The sequence below is a fragment of the Cebus imitator genome, unplaced genomic scaffold (assembly GCF_001604975.1).
Source record: "Cebus imitator isolate Cc_AM_T3 unplaced genomic scaffold, Cebus_imitator-1.0 Scaffold294, whole genome shotgun sequence".
NCBI lineage: Eukaryota > Metazoa > Chordata > Mammalia > Primates > Cebidae > Cebus > Cebus imitator.
In genome coordinates, this window is record NW_016107609.1 from 370,980 (window position 1) to 379,156 (window position 8,177).

General features: G+C 42.4%; 1 protein-coding gene across 9 annotated transcripts in view; it reads left to right on the forward strand.

Moving 5' to 3' along the window:
• Positions 1 to 8,177, forward strand: part of ELMO1 (engulfment and cell motility 1) — a 457,713-nt gene that overhangs the window by 317,883 nt on the left and 131,653 nt on the right. The window contains exon 1 of one of the 9 annotated variants that reach the window (XM_017502237.2): positions 6,522 to 7,117. The exons of the other annotated variants lie outside the window; for them this stretch is intronic. The gene's annotated coding sequence lies outside the window, so the exon portion shown is untranslated. Of the gene's footprint in view, positions 1 to 6,521; positions 7,118 to 8,177 lie in introns of those variants that run through there. 9 annotated transcript variants of the gene reach the window in all.

The window sequence follows — 8,177 nt, forward strand, 5'->3', positions numbered from 1 at the left end:
ATAAAATATGGTGAGCCATGGGTATAATACCTACAAACTGAAATGAAATTAGTCCTCTAATGAGAATATCAGAAACAATTTTTTTTTCTTGAAATGTAGAATTATTTGAATGTAAAATGGATGTGCTTTGGAATTGGAAGAGGTTTACTTGTTCATTAGATCTGAAAACCAAGGAGGATGTGATGAAAGTCCAGAAGCTTCCCTTTTCCTATGGTGAAGAAGCTGTTTCCCACTTTGCACCATCTAAAGGATATCTTACCATTGGCCCAGTCGCTTTTTATCACCATATTGCCAGTGGATGTGCTTGGCAAGACTGAACTGAGAATTTTGGCATTTTCATTTTTCCTTCTGGCTTGATTTTTCATCAGCCTGCAATTCTGTAATTCATTTCCATGGTATATTTGGAAAATTCAAATTGGCAAGTGATAAACTCAGAATTTCACCAACTATCCCATTGAAGGCACTCAGAATGATCAGAGATGCATTGTTTTGGCCCTTGTTCCTCAGGCCCATGTTCTTCTGAGTCAGCCCCCTCATTTATTAGGTCTGTGATGCCCCAGGAACTTCCAGTCCTTAACTTTCCAATCCTGTGAATGTAAATCAGGGTCACCTGTCTGAGGCTGGTATTCTGGAAGAGGCAGGAAGAAGTGCATAGGTTGGAGATCTGCTTATAGGATGGGTATGTATTATGTATTTTGTGGATCTTGGTTTTATTTCATAGTGTTTGTAGGTATCACTTATATGTTAGCCATTTTGTGGGTAATAAAAATAGCAAAGTCCAGGGAAATAAACTTCATATTAATAACTCATATTTTATAACTCAGCCTTAGGATGCTTGGGAACAATCCCACCCCCTCCAGCTGAGGTCACAGTGGGGTGTGCTGCTCAGGGTGCTTTGCAGATGGACACCTGAGTTTGACTCCTGAGTGCCTCACTTACGAGATGGCAACTGGAGACATGTTCTCTGAATACCTTGGGCCTTATTTCTCCATTTGGAAATGGGGTCTTTTATAGCACAGGCCCATGGTAAGCACTATATCTGCATTTTCTGTTACTCTCCTAAGCTTCCACAGATGTCCAGGCTTATCACAGAGAGCTCAGCATCCTGGGACAAAAAGATAAAGTGACAGTGTGGCAGGCTTTGCACGTTCTCCTCAGGATCATCTCTCCATGAAAGTGAGGAAAATAGATGCAGGTGCCTATGTATGGGAATATTTCTATCGATTATTATTGATATCTCCCTTTCAGGTAAAAAGAGTTGTAAGAGTTCCTCTGGCTGTGTTCAGTTGAGGTTTTGCATATGTTTTGATTTTAAAAATGCACCCTGTAAAATGATCAGAGATAACCATATGTCAGCCCAAATACTGAAGAAATATCTGTCCAAGGTCTCTTGAATGAAATAAGGTAGTTTCACTGAGCCACTGAGTAGTGGCTACACCCACTGGGGAACAGTCCTCACTTCTGACCTCATGCCCTTGGAAGATACAGTCTGATTGAGTCTGTACTGGGCCTGTTGCTGTTTTGAAAGTGATATCAGTGTGTTCTGTGTGTGTGGGCACAGGCATGTACATGTGTGTGTATGACGGCGTTCCATAAGAGGGCTGCACTGTAGTTGGAGAAAAGCCTACTGCTTATACGCCATACTTGTTTGGAATTTTCTTAGGCTCAGTTTGACCCTCATGATCTCCCTCATAAGAATGAATTAATCAAACAAAAATGGGTTGCAGCATAACCATGTCATAAACTGTAAAGACCATTTACCATCACCTTCATTGCCAGCAAGGAACATGCACCCTGATGAAATGGATACCCAGTGGAAGCATCCAGTTTGGGACCAGGAGTTGGAAAATGAAAGGGATGGGTATAAGTGCCACCTCTCTTAGGGCCCAATAAATTCCTTATTCGCCTTTTAAATGCTAAAATAAAAGGTGCTCATTTCAGTTAAGGCCTATAGGTGAACTAAGGAGAATTTGGACAGCCAGTTTAGAAATCATTCTATAACAGTCACTATATTTTTTATTCAAAAATACATGCATATCACCTAACATTCTTTTTTGATTTGTGGATTTATTTTAAAAGTATTACAAATGTATAAGAATTAGATCAGATTTAGTAACAATACATTTAATAAATCATGTTTATGTAAAGGAATAAAATTTCATGAGATCAAATCTGCCCCAAGACAGTATGAGATAAATGGTACTGACAGTGCCGGCTCCAAGCAGAACAAGGAGTACAGGTTGTAACATGTGAGTGAAATAGAGATTTCTTCTGACTCTTATTCAGATGCCCAAGGATGATTCCCACTACACCCCCTGAATTTTCTAAATATTTGATACTGTGATACCCTTGTCCTATCTGTGGACAGCACATAATAAATCTGAGTATGTTCAGAAGCTGGATGATAGGCTACCCGTCATCCGTGTTAGCCCGTGGAGTACAAGTCCATTAGGTGTATGCAGAACAGCTTCATGCCAGTTCTGGGGAGCTTGACAAGCAGTCATCCAAATACCATGCCAACAAAATCTGAGCTTCCCTCTTTTTGAGGCTCACCAGCAGCCCTATAAGCGGGCATATCCTCTTTTCATTACAGTCTAGAATGGGAAAAAAAATCTCCAGAAAGGCCAGGTTAACTAAATAGAGCACCCAGTCTGTGATCTCCATGACAAAACCACTGGACAAGATCCCATGGAAAAATTATTTGGAAGTTTCCTCAAAGATGCTACAGCTATGTTTTCGTGACGTGGCCCCTCTAAAAATATCAATCAAGCTGCTTATTTTCTAGAAGTAAAACTATGACTAGCTAGGTGAATGAAAGAGCTATCTTGTTAGCTTTCGAATAGATGAGGGGGAGGAGGATTGAAGGCTAAAATAAAGTTATCTGTTTACCTTGCAATTTTGTCTTAAAAATGAGTTTTCTGGGCCAGGCACAGTGGCTCACACCTATAATCCCAGCACTTTGGGAGGCCGAGATGGGCAGATCACGAGGTCAGGAGTTCCAGACCAACCTGGTTAATATGGTGAAATCCTGTCTCTACTAAAAATACAAAGATTAGCCAGGTGTGGTGGCGCATGCCTGTAGTCCCAGCTACCCGAGAGGCTGAGGCAGAAGGATCACTTGAACCCCGGAGGTGGAGGTTGCAGTGAGCCAAGATTGCACCACCGCACTACAGCCTGGCGACAGGTCTCAAAAAAAAAAAAGGACTTTTCTGGGATAAAAGTTACCTTAAAGAACTTTATGACATTTCACATAGTGTCAACAATAATAATACATAGTCTTCCCACCTTATTGCTGACAGATCTAATAGCATCTGTATTACCTAGAGAATGTGGTCTTTAGTAACGTGCATGCTCTTGCTTCATAAACCTCCTAACTAGGATAACTACCACGTGCCAGACTGTGCTATCTACCTACCCTCCACTTTAACTTTGGATTCTATGATAGAACCAGAATTCACAGTCATTCAAAAGAAAGATGGTCTTATTCTCATGTAGATGGTCTTTTGTAATGGCTTGAAATAGTGACACCCTCTGTCGCATTATCCAAAAAAAAAAAAAAAATGCCTTTTTCCATTGTATACATGGAAGATTAATTTTGGGGTAGTCTTCTCCTCCTTTATGAAAATATCTCTTAGCAGTGATTCCTAGACTGTGGTGTGTGTAAGAATTCCTGGAGTGCTTAGGAAAATGTTCCTGATTCTACTCCTCTGAGATCCTTGTTGGGGTGAGATGCACTTGAACCCAGGAATCTGCATTTAATGAGAATTTCTAATGTAGGTGATCCTTGTGGATCATACTTCGAGAAGCTAGACCTTGAATCCCTTGATTCAAATCCCAGCTCTGCTACTTTTTTTTGTGGTTGTTATTTCAGTCAAGTTGCTTAAACTCATGCCTCAATTTCCTCATTTGTATAAATAATATAATAACATCTCACAGGTCTTTGGGAGGATTAAATTGGTTAATCTAGATAAAGTGCTTAGAATGCACTGGATTATTAATTGCTGGATTAATTCCTGGATTATTAATTGCTCAGTAAATGTTAGCTAGATCAACCCAACAAATCACGGATGTCTTGAAATAGATTGTTTCAATCAGATTGGTATTCTCTTCATCTGTCATTCAGATCAACTGAGGAATATATTGGGTTATGTTGGTATGTTAGGAGGGGCAAGGGGTAATTTAATGGTGCACTGCAATGAGCTGTCATTGCTTGTAGGTTAAAAACCAAACTCCTTAACCTGGTGTCTAAGCACATCGTCCTCCCAGTCATTCTCACTGTGATTCTTTCACATTTGGCTTCTTTCAGAATTTCAAAGATATGGCCATGTTGCCTCCTAGCACGCCTGAGTTTGGGTCACTCTTCCCTTCACTCTCAATATATTAACTTTTACTCTTCCTTTAGGTCATGGCTTGATGTCACTTTCTCCGAAATGCTTTTCCTGATCTCACTGAGTGATTATTTGTACTAATAGAACACAGAGTTCATAGCTTTGTTTTTATGCCCTGTATCACAGCTATGTTTAATATTTTTGCCTCCTCTACTAGGGTCTGCAGGTTGTAAGGCAGAAACATGTCAGTTTGTTGTATCACTAACACAAGTGCCTGGCATAGAGACACTGGCTAAGTATTTGTTGAAATATTTATTAAATTTTTTTAAGGGAAGACTTGGATGGAACAATGGTTTCTGCATAAACAGTGAGGATTTAGACAGCCTTCAAGAGATGGGAAGGCAAAGGGTAGGTGTCCCCATAGCAGAGGAGATTAGGCAGGATAGGTTAGAGGAGACGTTCCAGAAAGGTGGTAGAGAAAACCTGAACAATCGACCACACTGAGGGTGGAGGTTGTCTGGGCAGAGCTGAGAAAAATTGCCAGTGTTGGCACTGGATGCTGCACCTGGGTGATACTTTCTTCCTACACTTAGTAGCATAAGGAGACAAAATGGAAAACCAGGATTCAGATGCTTGAAGGCACAAATCCAACATCAAGACCAATGGGCAGTCGGGTGTGGTGGCTCCCACTTGTAATCCCTGGGAGGCTAAGGTGGACAGATCAGCTGAGGCCAGGAGTTCGAGACCAGCCAGGCCAACATGGTGAAACCTCGTCTCTACTAAAAATACAAAACTTGACTGGGCATGGTGGCACGTGCCTGTAATCCCAGCTACTCAGGAGGCTGAGGCAGGAGAATTGCTTGAACTGGGGAGGCAGAGATTGTAGCGAGCCAAGATTGTACCATTACACTCTAACAAGACTCTGTCTCAAAACAAAACAAAACAAAACAAAAACAATGGGCTACAGCTGTGTATTTGGATTGGATGGATATGGAGTTTAGACTGAGCTTTGTTCAGGAAGAAAGAAGGCCTAGGGCTACTGTTGCTGTTTGGACAGTGCATGTGTGGTGGTAGATAGAAATGGCTTCAAGAACCAGAAATGCACAAAGAGCAGGCTCCAGCCTCCTCAGAAGCCTCATCTGGGTCATTATGGGCTGAGGGTACCAGGTTTGCAGAGACCTTTAAGGAAGAAAATGTTCTACTTGAGGTTGTTATGATGCTAAGGCAGATGACAATAGGGCACAGGATAATTCCTTTCTCTCTAACATAAGCCCAAATTGGAGCCTTCGGTGACACTTACCATTTTCCATCAATCTCTGTGGAACTGAGGGCTTCCGCAGACCCCTGGGTGAGATTGCCAACTTCTGATCCCCCGCCTGAGTCTGAGCAGGATGTGTAGCCATTTACTGCTCAGTGGCGGCCCCTGCTGCTAAGGAGAGAGAGAGCAGCACATTCAGAGTTGGTGACATTAATTCTAGTCATGCAACCGGGGAGTTTGGAGCAAGCAGGGGAAGGAATCTGAGGGTATAAAAATGGGCTGAGAAAATCCAGGGAGATCCCCAGTGTTCAGAGTGCCTTCGTGAGGTGCTAATGCAGAAAAGAGCTGGGCCTGAACACTCCGTGCTTGCAAAATCTTCTACAGGGCTCTCATGTAATCGCTTCATTCCAAAGGTTTGCTAGTAACCACCGCAGTGCCCCTCGGAGAAATACGATTACAAACTTTATTTTCGGAGCTCTCAGGGCTGTTAGGCAACAAATATTTTTAAAGATACTCCCCTAATTCTTTAGGTTAAAAGTTGCAGTAATTTTAATTAGGGGAGAGGCTGTTTATGTTTGTTTACATCCTGTGTAAGAATTAGAGTGTGGATCCTCCCAGTGGGACCCCTGCTGGGATACACTCTCCAATGCTTGCATTCCTGGGTATGTGAGCACCCCTGGTGTGCATGCATTGTGTGTCCATCGCTAGGTGGTTCCGTGACATTTCTGGACAAAAACTGTATGTGAAGAGAAGGTAGGAGAAAGCAAACTCACAATCAAATGAAAGTAGAGAGAGGGGAAGAGATGAGATTGCAGTTGATTATGGGTCTGGCAGCAGATGTTCTACACGAATCCAACTCGCTGCAGCCAGTCTGTTTCTATGGCAACAGAATCAGTAATTATTGAGCCCAGGCACACCCCCGCCCTCTTTCTCCCAACAAGGTGGGGGCTGACGAATATGAACTATCTCCAGCCCGTCACCAGCTTTTTCTTTCTCTTCTTTTCCTTATTTGTTTTTTGGTTCTTTATAAGAAAATGGGGATATTGAGAAGGACTAAGAAGGGGAGCTATGTGTTTATTGAAAAAAGAGCATAGGGCACTGAAATAGAAATGAAGTTATTATTTTTCTCCTGTGATACTCGAAGAGAAAAGCTCTTCCTAGAAAAGCCGATGATCTCTGAAGATCCTAAATAAATGAGCAGGAGTTTCCCTGAAATGGAGGCGCCCTTTGATTGGCTGATCTTTCCTCGACTCCTGCCAATCGGAGCATCCCTGGGCTCCAGCTCCATAAACATAAGCAAAGCTACATGCTTATTCCTCTGGACTTGGAGTGTATACCATTCAAAGGTGTGCGGCGGGTCTCTGTTCACATGGCTCAACTGGAAACCTGTTTCATGAACAAGCTTACTCGGGAACCATCTGGTGGTATTCCGGCACATTGTTCTTCTGGGGGACGACTCTAAGTCGCTTTGTGGTGGCAGCAGCTTAGAAGCAGTATTTGTGGTTGGGAAAGATGGACTTACGGGAGCTTGGTGAGTAAACCTCAGTCTCACACATCTGTCCACTGGTATTAGCAGCCGGAGCTAAATGTAGCTTTGTCCTATTGTCTGCCGAGAAAACCAAATTGGAACAAGCACATGGAAGAGCGGGCATTCAAGGGTTCCCATGATGCAGGAGACTCTGAATTCAAAAGACTGCATGCTTTGCTTGGGTCTGATCCGATTTGTAGTTGACTGTGCATTACACTTGGACATTGGTTGTCTAGTTAGGATTAGTGTAAAGAGCAGAGTTCTGCTTTATTTCCCTGGGTGTTGATGCATTTTAAAAGAAAATGCTTCTAAAGCTACATTAATAGCAAGAGTCAACCCTGTGTATTGCTAGGAAGAGAGAAAAAGGTGCAGGCACGGAGCCCGGAGCTGCTTGATTATGTTGCTGGTGTTTGCATTGTGAAGAGAGATGTTATTACAATGGCTTGTCAAACACTTCTTCAGACCCCCAGCCATGGAACGAAGCATCTCTTCTCCATGTACCACTGTTCTCTGCTTGGGAAATGTGTAACTGAGCTAGGTCATGTCCTTTACTTCTTTTGTGAAACCCATCTCCAAATTTAAATATGTTTTTTAATTAATTGCAAAGATAAATTGAGGTGCAGTTGGAAAGATTTCAGCAGTCAAAAAGCATGCTTCAAAATCACTCTATTTTGCATCCTTTTAAACCTCTGAAAAACCAGAGAGGGTTTGCAAACTTATATTCAAGGATTGGCTCTCTGCCAGGAAAGGGATGCTCTGAGCTATTGCTCTGCTCCCTGGGGTTTAATTTTCTGACACTGGTGATGAAATTTTCAATTTCGTTGGGTAGAAACAGGAAGAACAAGAAAGCAGTACTATAAACAGGCAATGGAGGGGCAGCGTGAGGAGAGAGAAACTCTTTGCCTGTAGGGACCCTTTTAGCTGAAAACTTAAAAATGTATGTGGCAAGACATAACCTAAGCAGAGAGCAGGATTCCAGAGGAGCTATAATTTTTCTGAACGGGTAGAGGAAAGATATTGCCATTTGCTTCGGTGCAGAGAGTGGGGGCTGAACTCGGGGCTT